This window comes from Pholcus phalangioides, unplaced genomic scaffold, assembly GCF_987345545.1.
Source record: "Pholcus phalangioides strain wild (caught in Gottingen) unplaced genomic scaffold, Ppha-v1.0 ptg000001l_1, whole genome shotgun sequence".
NCBI classification, from domain to species: domain Eukaryota; kingdom Metazoa; phylum Arthropoda; class Arachnida; order Araneae; family Pholcidae; genus Pholcus; species Pholcus phalangioides.
The window spans coordinates 13,832,555-13,849,785 of NW_028301594.1; the positions used below are offsets into that span (position 1 = coordinate 13,832,555).

The window sequence follows — 17,231 nt, forward strand, 5'->3', positions numbered from 1 at the left end:
ACTTGAACGATGAGCGTAATACGGTACTATTGATTCATCGATGCTTAGTTTATCATGGAACAACCCAAACCGAATGTGTGCGAATTTTTCATTTAATTCATCATAGATAGCCAACTTATCACCGGGTTGTAACAAAGAGTTATCCATCAAATGGAAGTTATTTTTTATGTCTCTAAAGTTATTTCTCGGCATAACAGTGGGGACAATCGGTACTGCTGTGTCTACTGAAAGTACCCCAGTAATCATTTTCACTTGGTATTCTGTGATACCCACTTAGCAAAACCAATCCAAAAAACTTTGCGATTTTTTTCCACTCAATTTTCAAATTCGATCCATGTTGTGCGACATAAATATTTGTCATCTCAGCCAAGTAACTGAGGTACTCTTGCGGTAAAAATTTGAAAAAAAATATCAATCGAGTCGGCTTGCACTTAGCTCAGGAAACTTATGACTGATTGCTCCAGTAGGTTCACTTATATTTTTGTCAAATGCAGTACTTTTTTTCCACTTCGGTTGCATGAATTTTAGTCTTTTGGCACTTGACACATGTTTTCTTATTTTTTGACTGGGTAATTATTTGATCTTTGAAAGGCAATTTTGATGTAGAAGGCATGTTGATAGGATCTACAAATTCACCCACAAATGAACTACGTGGTGATTTTAAAACACAGATATCCACAAACATCTGCAGGAACGACCGGGCCAAGCATGTTGTCATCAATATCTTCCTCATCTGTAGCCCGCTCATTTTCATCAGGCAGTAGCTGGCACATTTCGAATTCTTCATCAGAGAGATGTGATATATCAGAATCTCTCAAACTCAGTCTAATAAGCTACTAGTATAACAAAAAAGATGGGAAAAAGAAGTGTAGAAAGTCACAAGACCAGATATCAACTGAGAACTGAAAGACCAACGTACCAACAAAATTACTCAAAACGTAGAGGGAAGGTTGAAGGGGGGGGGGGGGGGGCAAAGTCAGTCACAGAAAAAAGCGGGTGCTGCATGTAAAAACATCGGAATGTGAAATTTGATACTTTTCCTTCCTTTTGAGACACACCAGAGAGAAGGAAAAAGCAATAAATTGTTTTTTCGGAATGCCACTCCCCTGCATTGCACTTTAGAATAGTCAGTAGTGGCCAATGTTCCCAATTGGGAACAATCGTAGGAAAAGTTCCCTGGAATTCAAACAAATTTTTTTTCTCTCTCATTGAGCATTTCTTATCATTCTTGGCAATATTCTACAATTAAAAAAAAATTGAGATGCATGTATGTTTACAAAAACTATTTTAATAATTAAAACATAAACTTACAGATAATTTCCCTTGAAAATGGGTGATTTTAGAATAATAAATTGATATGATAAAAGCTGAATCGAATAACTTTTGTCTTTTCTAAATTAAGTTCATAACCTTATATGTTCAGGGAAAAAAAATCAGCTATTTTCGTTAAAGAGAAATATTTTTTTTGAATTAATCAAAAGTATGTTCCCAATTGGGAACATTGGCCGTTAAAAGGTTAAGTATAAATTGAAATAAGTGTAAAAGAGTTAGAAACATATAGAGAAATAACACACGGTATATTAATATGGTGATGAACACAATTCAAATATGAAATAACACAATTCAAATATGGTGTCAGCATGAAATTTTTGATTAAATAAATTACCAATAACACGAAAAATCCACAAGAAAATTACAAAGGTCACCGGAATTAAGTATTATGTGTTTTATACGTTTTGAAATTGAAGGAAAAAATTTTCCCACATGAGGCTACCAGAAGAGAAAGAAATACAATCAAATATCCTTTTTTTTAAGTATAAAAAAAGTTAGAATGTCGATTCCTGTCTCACTTGTGGGGGAAAAAAAGTCCAGAATCGGTAAAAGATAATGGAAAAACCCCAGGACAACAAAAACGGACGAGCACGTCGCTTATGCGTGACCCCCAAAGAATCCCGGACATTTCCGTACAAAAAAAGGAGAGCATCCTGAAATGAAAAAGAAACAATCCGAGACAGAAATAGCAGTCGCAAAACAATGGCGAAAACCGGCAGCAGCAGCACCAAACAAAATAAAAGAATCGGCTCCGAGAAAAAGGATGTCGCAAACGCTTTAGCTGCTGATCTGAAAGGCAAATGACCATTATTTGAGACGTTTACGACGTTTTTCTCCCGTACGTCGTCTTTTGTTTTTTTTTTTTTTTTTTTTGTGATCTTTTCATTTTTAAATAATTTCTCAAAACATTCGTTTCATTCATTATATACATAGGGATGTTAAAGGAATAGTAACGGGAAAGAATGGGAATTGTGTAATTGATTCTGAAACATTTAATTCCCATAGTGAAATTCCCGCCGAAAGAGGGAAGTTGAGCTATATGATTATTTAATAATTAGAAGCGATACATAAATTATTTTTCTTTCGCCAATTTATAAATTTCAGTTGCTCAATTTGTGCTTTTATATTTTTTATTTAAGATATCTGACTACCTTCCTTGTCAATTTTCTTCAAAATAGTACTGGTGTGAGTTTTAATAGTATTTGTTTGATATAAAGGGTTCCAAAATAGTGAAAACAATAATAAATTTTGTAATACAATTGTTGTTTTTATTTACAATAGTAAATACCTATGCCATCATTTTCTATGAAAAAGTGATCTTTGTGTCAAATTTCAAGCAAAATTCATGTAATATTCGAATCACGATTGCAAAAAAAATTCGATAAATGGAATGTTTTGTTATTTTTAACAGTACATTTAACTAGTAATGGTGCAGGTTATGAACAAAAAGTTAAAGGATTATTTATTTATTTACAATAACCCCAGAAGGCATGAAATGCACTTATACTGGAAGAAAAAAAAAAAATAATAATAGTCAGTACGGGAAGCACTTCGCATACGGAGCCAGGTCGAAATCCCCAATATTGGAAGCAAATCTTGCGTAGGAGGCACATACAAGTTCTGATGGAAGACTGTTCCATATTCTTGCCACACGGCATCTATATCCGTGGAAAAAACAATCCCTTCTAGCCATCGGTATTCTTACTTGGAAGCGATGCCTACGTAGGTTAACTCGCCTGTCTATGATCTCAAAGAAAGGCTCTCTCGATGGTAGATAAACATTTTGGTGGACTAGTTTGTAGCACATCTTCAGATCTGCAGCGATTCTACGCCATTCCAGTGAGTGTAAACCCAGAAATTGAAGTCTCTGGCAATAAGATAGACCGCTCATGCCAGGTATTCGTTTAGTAAACGACCTCTGTGGCTTTTCGAGGAGCTGTATGTCCTTGATTTTGTAAGGGCTCCATACTTGCGAACAGAACTCCAGGGTCGGGCGAACGTACACACAGAAAGCATATGACAACGCATGCGCATCACACTTACGGTATGCCGTACGTAACATATATGAAATTCTATTAGCTTTGCAGACTATGCCATGATAATGATCAGTGAAATCCAGAATGCGGCTCATTGCAATACCTAAATCCACGCATGTATCCAATTGCTGTAACGATTCATTACCTAGTTGGTAATATTCAGGATCGGTGCGTCTACCTAAATGCATTGATCCACTTTTTGATGATGAAATAGGTAGCTTATACTGACAACTCCACTGGAAAAGTTGTTGGCATGCAATTCTTAAGCCCCTAGTGTTTTCCACTGGAGAGAATAACTTCACGTCATCAGCGAATTGCAATAGAGAGATGGGTGACACAGCCTGAGTAATATCGTAAGTGTACAAAGTAAATAAGATCGGGCCTAACACCGATCCCTGGACAACTCCGCTTGGCACCTGACATTCTCTAGACATGACGCTGGCTACGCGAACCTGATGAACTCTGTCTGACAGCAGTTCTTGAATTATCCTCACAACTTTATCCGGAACCCCCATGAAAGCCAGCTTCCTCAGTAGTAGCAATCTGTCTACTTTATCAAATGCCTTTTGGAAATCGACGTAAATTACATCAATCTCTTGTCCAGAGTCTATAGCACTCTCCCATATATCATGACAAATCAACTGCTGCACTGGTAAGGAGCGGCCAGGAATGAAGCCAAACTGAACTGAAGGGATTAAGCCCATATCGTCGGCAAATGGAAGTAAATGATTGACGATGCATCTCTCGAAAATTTTGCAGGATATATCGGTTAACGATATCGGGCGATAATTATTCGGATCTGCCCTGGAGCCTTTATTCTTATAAATTGGACTAATAACTGCAGATTTCCAAGAGCATGGGATAGACCCGTAGTCATAGAAGGATGTGAAGATGGAGCTAAGCAGAGAAGATATCGGGTCTGAAAGACGTTTGTAGAAATTATATGGTATGCTCATAAGTTACACTCAAACTGTACATGTACGTAAAGAATTTTTCACAATTTCATTCGAGATATCGTGTATGAAACAATGTTATTAGACAAATATATGTAATACACCTTACATTTTGATTTTTAATCTGAACAATATATAGCAGAATATCGTATAAGCATTTCATATTAATACAATGAAGAGATATTTAGAAATCATGTTTTGAACTCGAGTAAAATATCAAAAATAACATTTTTGGTAAAACACGTTTAAAATATTTATTCTCGTATTAAGTGTATGTAAAAACGAAACAATGAAGTGAATGTAACTTTGATTCTACGCGCAATATAAACGAGACCTCTTTTAGAAAGTCAACAAACATGGCTTTTATTAAAAAAAAAGATACATATTTTCTTCAAAAATAACATTTTAAACGCCGTCGGATGCCCTAGACGCCTAGAAGTTCAAAAAATTTGTATTACCGCATTTAAACCCTATGCTATATGCGTATAGCATAACGTTTTTATTCCATTTTGAGTGCCCTAAAAACCCAGGTCACCCTATATCCGCGAGCGATTATTAAAAAAGAAATTGGTCGCTAAAATACAAAATATAATCGAATACCTCAAGGAATTTACTCAGCAAAATTCGAATAGAAATTCATCGATGGTGATCACTGAATTATTTTTATTTTTGTCACTTTTTCCGATCACCTTCGCATTTATTCTTAGAGACTTGGTTTCTTCAACAGTAATGTGTTACCTGAGAAATTGAATATTCTGGATGTTATGCGGAGCTCAATATTTGGAAAGAAAAGGGAATCAAACCCGGATCTCCCCCTTGCATACCGGGCAAGTGCGCTAACCAATACACCAGAGACACACTTTTCAATTGTTTATAACACGCATTAGTAGCGTGAAGCGCTGAGTGGAGACATAACAGCCTCCCTTAACTATAGCGATTTTCGCCCCAGCTGGCGTTTTGTATTAATAGATGGTATTTTTTCGGCCCGAAATATACTGAGAAATTGAATTTTCTGGATGTTACGCCAAAACTAATATTTATATTCACTTTTCCTTCCAAATATTAATTTCGACATAACATCCAGTAAACTCAATTTCTCAGTATATTTCGGGCAGAAAAAATATCATATTTCAGTAATGTATTTTGTAAAAAAACAAGTATCAAAGATTTGATTTTCAAACATTGTAAATCAAGGATCAAACAAGCAATCAAATATTTCATTCACATATACCTGGATGAATTTTTGTTCAAATGCTACGGGATAAATAGATATAAGTGAGAAAGAAACCTAAATTTCTTAAACTGATGATTGTATGGATTTTGGATGGCATGAAGATTGTAGTTTTCATATTTTTCCGAGTAATCATTTTGCGAGGATGTGAAAATTCAACAACTAATTTATTTTTGCTTACACACACTACACTTTAATTTTAGGATCTACTATACATTTATTTCGAACATCCTTTGTGAATTAGCCGTATACGTGTAATGTGTATATTTAATCATAAATATGCTTTGAGTGCGGATTTGACATGGCTGCTTCATTAAAAAATTCATAATCAATAAATATATTTTATGGAATTATTATCTCGACAAGCATATTTACCGAACATTATATATTTTCCTTAGATTTTAATTTCAAAAACTAATTTTTCACGTACATTAAACACAGGATGATTATTTAATTCCCCCTTGCTACATTGCACTGACAAACCGTTGATCCTAGAGGCGTACTTCCAATTGGAAAAATTATCCACATAACTTGTAGAACTCAGATACGCCATTCATGTTGCAAGGGATTGTGTAGTTAACAAAATAGGAAAAAAATGAACTTTTTATACGGACACCTTGTCCTCAAAAATCCAATTAGAATGTTGTCGACCTGTCTTTCAAAAAACGTATATGATTTTAAAACGGAAAAAAGTTGAGAAAGAACGGCAAGACTAACTGACAACGCTTGTTTCCCTCGTTTATGCTGTTTTTCCGCATCTTTCCTCCGATTTTTGAACTATATTATTTCTGAGAATATTTCATTTAAAAATGTGGAATTTTTTTTATTGGTTTCAGGAATCACAGAACAACAACAATCAAATTGGGTTTTTGGAGACAGAATGTCCGTATAAAAAGTAAATGTTTTTATTTTAATAACTATGCAACCAACCCCTTGCAACATGCATGACGTATAACTTTCTATTTGGAAGTATGCTTCTGGGATCAACAGTTCACCAGTGAAATGTGGCAAGGGGAATTAAGTTATTACCCTGTATATTATACAGGGTGATAACTTATTTAATTTGTGTAAGGGACATTCTGAAATATGATTAGACTTATCTAGGAAGTATTAATAGACTATCTCGATTATATCTAAATAATGAATGGAAATATATGCGATACAGTAATAAGCATTAACCATTCCTCAAATTTCATGATTTATTAATGTGAAGGATCATACAGTATAATTAATGGGACAAGCTATTCATCAAAATTATTGTGCATCCGTATGTACGCCGTAATATAATTAAAACTAGATTCAAATATCCAAATGATGAAAACGCGGGAAATTTTCTCAATAGTTTTCGTTTAGACCAAAAGCGCAATATCCACTTATCCAAAGATGAAAATATAGGGAATCGCTACATTATATTTGTTTACTTCGTAATATCTATCAAAACACTGAGAACAAATATGTAGCTTTCAAGTGCACACATACTCCAACTCAAACGTTTTCCCCCATATTTTGTGCAAACAGGTGGACTAGAAATTGCATTAAAAAAAATTCAGTATCAAAGGATACTGAATTAAGCTATCGACATTGAGTTCGAAAATTTCCGATAGAGAATAAGTATAGACATGCAGTTTCCAAGTAGCTTTATAGAAAATAATTATAATTATATATTCATTCTCCATTTTCCTTCTATTAATTTATAGAAATCCAATGAATGCGAGTAAATATTCCCTTGGCTATTATAACCTGCAATTCGGAAACAATTACAGATGTCTGACTGTATTTCGGATTCATATTTCAAATTGAAAACAAAAAGAGTAAATATCGGTATTACAATAACGCTAAACGTATTTATGAGCAGAGTTTTGATGCACCAAAGCAGATCTGGTTTTTTTGAATCTCAATAAAGCCCTACATTGACTTACGTTATCTTTCACTCAAGCCTTTCATCCTAAAAATAATTTCTTTTCATTAAACGCATTTCCAACAAATCTTAATCTTATAAACATTACGATAATTATGGCTATAAACACAAATATTCATGTCCCATATTTATCATGCTCAATGATATTATGCATAATTCACTAAAGAACTGCACACACAATAGCCCTTTACCTACTGCTGAAGGAAAATTTCTCAATATTTCAACATTTTTTTGGAAAAAATCAGTAATGCTGATGTTGAATGCAATAGATTATGGCATTAGTTTTCACAAGAAACTTAGTTGCCTCATCATTTTAACGACACAAGTGAAAGGAAGACGCACATGGCTTGCGTCTTTTTCGATTTACATTGTTAGTTTTGAAAGGAATTATTGGTTTAAGTTGGGGTATCACTGTAATAAAAACTTAGTGATTGTTTATATACATTCATATTCGACTTAACATTATATATATCAGTCCAATAAACGCTCACGGTCATCGTAAAATGATATAGTGACGAAAAAACAAGTCATTTATAAAGGGTGGATATACTGTCAACCGCGCAATAATTACACACGCTATTCCATGTGAAAACCTAAAATGGAAAAGTGTTTCCCGTTTTAGGATCTGAAAAATATTTCAGGAGTTATAAAGTTTTGAAGTTTTGGGAAGTGTCAGTTTTGTAAGGGTCAGTTTTACGTGCCAAGCACTCGACGGAAATGTGTCTAACCCCCCCACCCCCGTGCAACAAGTCGCAGCTAATTTAAAATGAACTGGAAATTCAATTCCGTTAGAAGCCGTGTTTAGGTTTTTCTTTCACGATCGGAGCTTTTTCTTTTCACGTTATAACCTTGTTACTCCGTGTTAAATTCGCCCACTAAATCAAAAAAAAAAGTATCAACAGATTGTAAAGTGTTAGCCAAATGAGATTTACTTGAAAGATTGTTTTTTCACAAAATCAGTACAGTCGGCACTCCACTCAATCGGAAACGTCGCTTAAAATCCTCCGGCTCCAAAACTTCTCCCATAGAGACAAATTTTCCAGCTAAAAATGATAATTTCAACGACTTTTCACCGCTTAATCGAATTTTATGCTTCACACGTCAACTGTTAATGCATGTCAATCACGATACTATATACGCAATGTTTCTATTGAATAAAACATTTGAAATTGATGGGAAATATGTAAAAAAGTTAAGATTAAAAAATACATTTGAAGAGTAGGACTGGTCTGTACGTAAAAAGTTATCTTCAATACGTACATTTAAATATTTTATTTTTCTTTGTTTAGCAGATAGAGGGCGCTAACTTTTCTGATGAAAGTATAAAATCTAGTTAATGTGATCATTGTGATCAAACATAATTTTAATTCCATTTTTAATGTATGACTTATTTGAGAGAGCTTTATTAATATTGATCATTTATCTGTTTTCAATATACAAACTATACTAACTTTGTAAAATTAATTGTTTGCTGTGCAATTTAATTGTTTACCACATAATCGGTTACTATACTGAATCGGATATTTTGTGCTAGAATCGTTTACATCTAATTAAGAGGGATAAAATGTGCTTTTTTGCCAAAATGTGATAATTTTCTCTCCCTCATGTTATGTCAAATCATTCGTGATAGAAAGGGCAAGAAAAAAAAACTGATATGCGCATCTTCAGCTTTTTTTTAGGGTTAGCATTGTTCTCAATTTCAAAAATGAAGAGTAATACGTTTGCTGTACGTTCATTTAATGAATTGAGTGGGATTTGAATGAGACAGAATTTTTAAAGTGTTATAACTTCATAATAATTTATCAGAAATCTAAAAACAGAAAACACTCTTCCATATTAGTTTTTTCCTCAAGGAATCACGCGAGTAATTATTGAGTTGGTCGACAGTAACCCTCTGTATCTGATCATTTCTCCAATGGGAATTTCTCAAACAGTAATTCTAGTAAAATACAATTAATAAAACCAATACAATAAATTCTTAGTTATAGTCTATTAAACATCTGAGAAAAAATTGTGATGCGATGCAAAAAAAGAAAAACATATTTTATTGATGAAATAACTCAAGAAAAATTATTGCTAACATAAAATACATTAAAAAAAATATATCTTTTTGATCGATAAAAGCGTTACAGAATCGTAACATCGTTTCATAGATTTCGACGATAACTACCCTTTCTCAGTATAAGAGAGAAGAAAGTGAAGGGAACAAGCTATTCTTATAATACTTTAGTACAAACGTTTAGTACTTTTTCATCATCGTTAGCTCTCCCCCCACCCCCGATCTTATTTGATAGAAGAATGATGCTTTTTATGATTAGTTGGAACGAAAAAGCGAAAACTAAGAAGGTCTTAGGTGGTGAAGCCTCCTACTAGGAAAGAGATGATGAATCGATAGAAAAATGCTATTTACGCGACCTCCTTTTGCCTACCCAGAATCAGACTTTTACTTAAACACACCTCACGCAAACTTCATATCAGCTGAATAAGGGTAAAAAAAAATATATTTCCTTGAAATTACTGCATTTTTACTTTCATTTTCTTTCGTTTTTACCCCCTTTTTACAATGTACTAACTACGTTCTTATAATACATTTTTTTTCCTTCTCAAAACTAACTTATAAAAGTAATGGAAATTTTTCTACTAAAAGTGAGTATATTGCTAATGAATCTCTTCCTCTCTTTCTCCTCCTTCTCTCAACTACTTTCTTAATGGTCTTATTTTATTCATATTTTTAAAAGGATTTTTTGAGATTTTTAAATTTTATGTGTTTTGTAGAAAAGCCGGAAACGTGATTAACAACTATAGCTTTGAGGATAATGGGGATGGAAAAATTGGAACAAGTTTCTAGAATGAATTTTTTTTTAAATATTTAATATATATGGATATGTACAATTATATAAACGGGAATCGGAGTAGCACATTCAAAATTCGATTGAGATATGTCTTAGGTATTGGAGATAGGCATTTTAGGCATTTTTCGCATAGTAATTAGTTCCCACATGGTCTAGTGGTTAGGATACCTGGCTCTCACCCAGGAGGGCCGGGTTCGATTCCCGGTGTGGGAAATAATTTTTAACCGCTGTGGTGGTCGAGTGGTTATAGTGCCGGACTCGTGATGCGAGGATCCGGGTTCGAACCCCACAGTGGTGGTCGGCTGAAGTTGGTTTTCTGTGGTTTCCAACTTCAAGGCGCAAATGCGAGTCGATGTCCCCGTTAAAAAGTCTCGCCACAGAGAGCAACAGTCCTACAACGGTAAATCATTCAACCATAACACTTCACTCATAGTTAGAAAAAACTGGGGGCAGATGACAGCACTACACATAACAAGCATTACACAGAAACAAACTTTACGTCAGGTTGCACTACACGTACACGCACATTCCCGCATGTATCGATTCGTTGGGAGTTAGTTTAGGGGTTCCGCGGGGGGGGGGGGTGCATGTGTGGTGTAGCAGTAATAGGTAGGGCCTCCAAAAAATCGCTCGGGGATCCATGATGTTCTTAAGTCAGCCACCTCGTTGGGCAATTTGCCTCTTGTGGCGTGGTATTTGTATTTGTAATTTATTATGCTTTAAGATACTAAGCATAGATGCCCGATTCAATGATTCCATAGATCTGTTGATTATTTTAGGTTCTGTATGTATGTATATTTATAATTGGCTTGACAAGAGAAACGAATAAAGCTGTCTATATCATTTGATTACTTAAGTCGGATTTTCTAATGCACATTATGACTGTGCGGTTATATGGGCATCACATTGCTAGTATACATCCTCTAACTCTATTGGGGACACAGTAATAGTCGGATCAAGTTTGGTATTTGTTTTTTTTCCAACATTAAGGTGTGAATGCGAATGCGAACCGGTCTCCCAACATGCATTGTATTTCAATGGACATTAAACTAGACTGCCAAAAAACCATTAGGGGAAACGTAGTTTGTGTTTAATTGTGATATATTTAAACATTTGAATTGACAAGGAATATTTTTGGGAATTCACAACGAGTTTTGTTCCCAGAATTGATCATGAAATGAATTTAATAAATTCATACATATTCCATGCCTAATTGTTTTGAGCAGGGTAAACTTCATTTAAAGGCTATTATTTTTTGGATATGGTCAACAGTGTGGTGAACGATGGTGATCAATAAGATATTTGAATTGCACTTCTTTTCTCTCTGTAACCCGCTTGAAAACATGAAGAAATGATTATTAGTATTTTTATTCATGTCTTAAAGTGTTTTACTTTACCTAGTAACAGGATGAAGATATTTTATGTGAAATCGTTATGTATGTGTATACGGAATCAACAATATTTGTTACTAACTCGAAATGTTCAGGCATAGTTTAGAATGTTTTTATACAATAATAATATAATATTTTTATCAAAAGTTTTCTTGTTTTATAGTTTGCTTTAATAAACTTAAATTATCAAAAATTACAGCCGTTATTATACTTCTAGAATTGAATTGCTATTTTTTTTTTGTTTATTTGATGAAAAATGTTCCATTGGTATATTACAACAGTTTCCCTATAGAGTTAATTCAGGTTTCAAAGGTTTAAAGCTATTTTATAGAATTAATAAGATGAACTTTTGCGGAAAAAGTGCTCATGTTTTTTTTGGTTTTTTTTTAAAGTGATTGTTGAAATCATTGGTTGAAAACATATTAGAAAAAGTTAACTGCTAAAAAATTTAAAACAACTTGGCAGACGATCTGCAGGCTCATCAGTGTTATCAATGAACGTGATGCTATCAATGGGCTGGTCAAAAATCAAAATATGAAAACAGGAAGAAATACCTAAATGAATTCCTTTAAAGAAAACAATTCATAAATTATAAGCTACGGAACACAAATGAAATACAATAAATATCGACTTTTTTTAGGCCCGTGTATTACATTCTTGAACCGATTCTTTGACAAAGATGAGTAAACTCATTCCAATACATTTTTGAGGATAGCGTACAAACCTCCTTTGTTTAGCAACCGGGGGGGGGGGGATTTTTTCCATTAACCCTTTCAGACCCGAGCACTAGTTTTTTTGGAATTTTCAAAATGTTTTTGCATTTTATGTACTCAAAAAATGCGATAAAAACATAAATGTCGGAAAATATTTTTTTCTTAATTTTTTTTTCGAATCTACAATTAATTAATTTTTTTTGTGAAGAACTAATTCACTTCGTTCAACCAAGATGACGCAGGGTGCATTCATATTCACGTGCAATTTATTCCAGAATTTTATTTACTGAATTTTGTGTAATAAATCAAACTTTGCCCGGGGGCACTTTCTCCTGGAAGCCATCTTAAAAACCCACTGAAAGATTAACTCTATGTTCTGCCATCTGATGAAAGTCTCTAATTTTCATATTCACGATATTTCTAACTCAAAACTTACACAATCCTTTAAGTCAGGACATAATTCCCTGAGGTGAAAAGAATAAATTCTGCAGTGAGAAAAGCCACCCACACACACTTGTGGCACCAGGGTGTGAAAGGGATTTACTCATTCATTAATCGGTATTTTCTGCTTCTTATGTGTAAATAACAAGAAAATGATTTTTGCAAGTTCATGATGCAGGAGAAATGAAGGAGGAATTTTATCAGAAGCACATAATTCACTTACTTATCTCTTTCACTTATCCCTATTTATTACTCGTGAACGAAAATTCTGGTTTTGGTGACCTCCACTCAGACCTAAACTATGCATCGTTCAAATTTGTTGTAAAAGGGGGTTTAACTTTTCTTCATTATGGATTAGTGTTAATACTCCCATGAAGTCATTATCACTTTATATTGCATCATGTGATATATCCACATGTTATTAGTGCGATAAAAGTCGAGTTTTCCAACAGCAGGATTATCAGTTTATTAGTGGGAAAATCACGCGACCTGGAAGCCGAAAGTCAGGAAGAGGAGGAGGACGTTCGCTCACTTACACGGAAGTTCGCGGACGTTTTCCTGATTTATGGGATCTTAGGTACTTCGTAAACACATAATTTCACTTTCTTGGGACATTCGTCGAGTCGATGCGACGACAGTATGTCATGTGAGTGTATACACATGCAAGGCGCGGGTCCAAACCCATCCATCAAGGAAGTCAGCAACCGTAATCAAGTCACGATTTCGGAGTACAGCTTGGATGGGAGCATATCCCGTATGTATGTATGTATGTATGTATGTATATATTTATACGTATGAGGAATTGGACAACTGTGCATCGACCAGTCGTTTCAAGCCGCCGTTCTGCAAGCAGTTTGCATTACTAATCGTCTTGAAAGTGTTTACGTTGTGAGAACTGCAGAAACGGTTTGCGTGTGAAAGTTGTTCGATGCATACTGATTCGTTGGATTATGGAAACTTGTTGGAAAATTCGATGATTTGTGCATTTCCACACGTCCTGCCGTACAGACGGACTTTGAATTTTGATCGAATTTCACTCAAACAAAACACATTAAATCAATTTTAGGTGTTGATTGTGTGCATTGACGTTAATCGCCATTAATGGCGACAATTCAATTTAAATTGAATTACACACGTTTACTGTTCTCAAATTATCTTAGCTTTATTTAATCTAGAGTTTTCTATAGTAGCTTACATATATTAGCCATCCATTTTTGACAGGTCCTGGAAGCTTCCATGTTTACGCTCGCTTTATTAAAAATCCCTACGATATTATCCCCATTCAGTCAAATTGTTGAATTATTTGAAATGCGATACATATATATATATAAATTGAGTGATTTGGATACGTTTCTTACGGTATTTTTTTTTTATTTTTTACTTCGTGTTTTCCTTGAAATATCAACTTATAAAAACACCTTATAGTTCTTCTTCTCTTTATTTTCTGGAAATTATACGACTTAAATAAACACGTGCATAAGTATGCAACCTTGAAAATAGCATAATCTTAAATCATGCTAACAGCAATGGTGATCTATGTGCACAAAATCAATTTCATACTGTCTTTAGATCCAGTGTTTTGCATTATACCATAATTTTTTGCGTATAATTCGCAGATGCAGCTTCTACTTTAAGAAAAAAGTATTATCATATAATTGGCAGCGGTGTATAATTCCGATGTGAAAATTTCATTCGTCAACAATAATGTCTTAAGGAATGGAAAGGATTTTTTTTTTGCATGTTTTTATACAAACCATGCCAATTTTTCTCCCCATATCTCCATTATGCTTGTATTACATCTTTCTTAGGTTATTTGAACTTTTTTTATAAATTATTTTTAAAATTAAATTTTGAATATCTCTGGTAAAAAAACTGCGGAAAAGATGGTTCAGAATTCGTACCTTGTAATCTCAATGTTTTAACGTGAATTTTGCAGTTAATCGCTGCCTAGTCCAGTGGTTAGGGAGCTAGCTCCTGACTGTGCAGGTCTGGGTTCGGACATGTATTTTGACTAACACACTAACAAATCCCCTGGACAGATCGTAAAGATCTCTTGGGAATGCGTGCTGATCACGTTATTCATAATACAGGGTGATCCAAAACTCAACGAACAAAATTTTAGGGGGAGGTAGAAAACACAAAAGCAAAACAGAATCGCAGGAAAGTATGACCAGAAATCCCAACCTGATCAGCTGGAGGATAAAATAAGACGTAGAAATGACAAGCCAATACGTATAATGATTGGAAAAACGCTTCAGTTAGCGATACTTTTCACGAGGACAGTACGTGTACAAGTAAAGTTTCACAAGTTCTCACCATCCACAGTTATACACACTTCATAACATCGACGCATTAATTGTCGAACCCTTTTAAAAATAACCGGCATTTCACGGTCTTTCGTAGCTGTGACGGAGAATCTTGCGACGAGGTTGGTGTCAACGGGCGTCTCGTAGATCATGGCTTTCAGGCATGGGCGGAGATACGCCCCCCCCCCCCTCAGCGTCAAAAATTGAGTCGACTGATCTAATGTATATTTGAATTGACATCACATCATCAAAGTGCTCCCCCCCCCCCAGTAATAATGACCGGGCCCCCCCCCCCAGACTTCCAAGTCTATCTCCACCTATGCTTTCAGCGTTCCCCCACAAGAAGAAATCCAGGCTAGATAAATCGAGCGATCGTGATGGCCATGGGATGGGCCCACTACGTTGGCGAACAGCGTCCTCAAGCCTTCATAACTGTGGATAGTACGTAAGAACTTTCATCACTTGTTGTGAAACGTAATGTGCACACATACTATCATCGTGCAAAGTATCGCTAAATAAAGAATTTATCCGCCCATTATTGGCTTGTCATTTGTGCATCTTCGTTTATCCTCCAGCTGAACATGTTGAGGTTTTTGGTGATACATTCCTATGTGATTATGTTTTATTTTTGTGTTTTCTACCTCCCCTAAAAGTTTGTACGTTCAGTTTTGGACCACCCTGTATTTATAAAATGTACCAATAAGTTCCCTTAAATCCAGTATATTATATCTTCTGAGAAAATAGACGATCGATGCCAGCAAAAATTCGTTCAACTCAGAGTAAGTCATTCCTTTTCTTCCATGTAGCAATTTGGCACTAGATGTAGAATATCTGAGAAGAGAGATCTCATAAACAGTTAATATTAATATTTTGCATTAGCCGTCTTATTATTCTTATTTATGTTTCGTGTTATTCGCAATTTTCTCGTTTATATTTTTGCATTATTCTGAATTTTCTATTGTTTATATATTATTTGTTTTATTTTAAATCAGAACTTGTTCACTTACTATTTAGTGTGCTCTTGTGTTATACGTGCATTTGTTTGGATCTTATCATTGTTTCCAGAAAATTTATCCATTTTCTTACCATATTGTGTTGATAATTCTTATTAAAATATTTGAGTAATATATTATTGCCTAAAAAAAAAAATTTTAGTCCATACTATATCCCTTACATTTTCAGATTTTATTTTGTTTTTTTTTCTCATTGCATACGCATATTTCACTTTCGGAACTGCATTTAGAATTTTCATTTTCAGAACAACCCTATGAGAGAAAAATTTCCTGCGACACCATAGAACCTAGAACTGCTCCTTACCAATCGATACTGGTATCCCCTTGTAAAAGCAGTTGATTGAAGGCGTATTAATAATTCATGGTCAATCCTATCCATCTCGTTGAAAGTTTTGAACACATCGATAATATCTTCCCGACACCTCTGCGTTCATCCAGTGTAAACATATTCAAAAAATGAAGTCTCTCTTCAACCAAGGTCTGTCGCGGTAGCCCAGGCCGATAAGATGCTCGCCTGCAGTACTAAAGGATGTTTAGAGGTATCGCGAGTTCGATACTCAGTTCGTCCTTGTCAGGAAACTTTCCTGACACAGGGGTACAACAAAAAACGGCGACTTGACCGCAGCAAAAAATTGCTACCGCAGGGAGTCCCCATCAAGGGTTTAGCGCACCAACCTCTCGATGAGTACAAAAAACAAGCCTGCCATTCGGAATCGGCAATAAATTGTAGGTCCCGGTCTAATTAGCCCTCGTGTGCAGAAAATGACTGTGGTGCGACAAAAATGATCTATTACCGAGCTTATGTCCCTCTGTAGGTATGGTGTCCAAAATTTTACAGCATACTCCAGTCCAGGACGAACTAAGCCTTGGAAAAGCGGAAGAATGACTTTAGGAGAATGCGAAGAGACCTTTTTGAAACATGAAATCGATGATTCTATTTTTTTTTTTTTTATCAACGCTGAACAATGCTCAGAAAACCTAAGCCGCTGTACAAACACACTTTTTTCGAAGCTTCGTGCTGAATTCTTCCTATTGACTTACCACT

General features: G+C 34.8%; 1 non-coding gene across 1 annotated transcript; it reads left to right on the forward strand.

The window, feature by feature from the left end:
• The first annotated feature begins 10,463 nt into the window (after positions 1-10,463).
• On the forward strand, positions 10,464-10,535 carry TRNAE-CUC (transfer RNA glutamic acid (anticodon CUC)). Its single transcript has one exon. It is a non-coding gene; the product is annotated as a tRNA-Glu (tRNA).
• Positions 10,536-17,231: the final 6,696 nt, after the last annotated feature.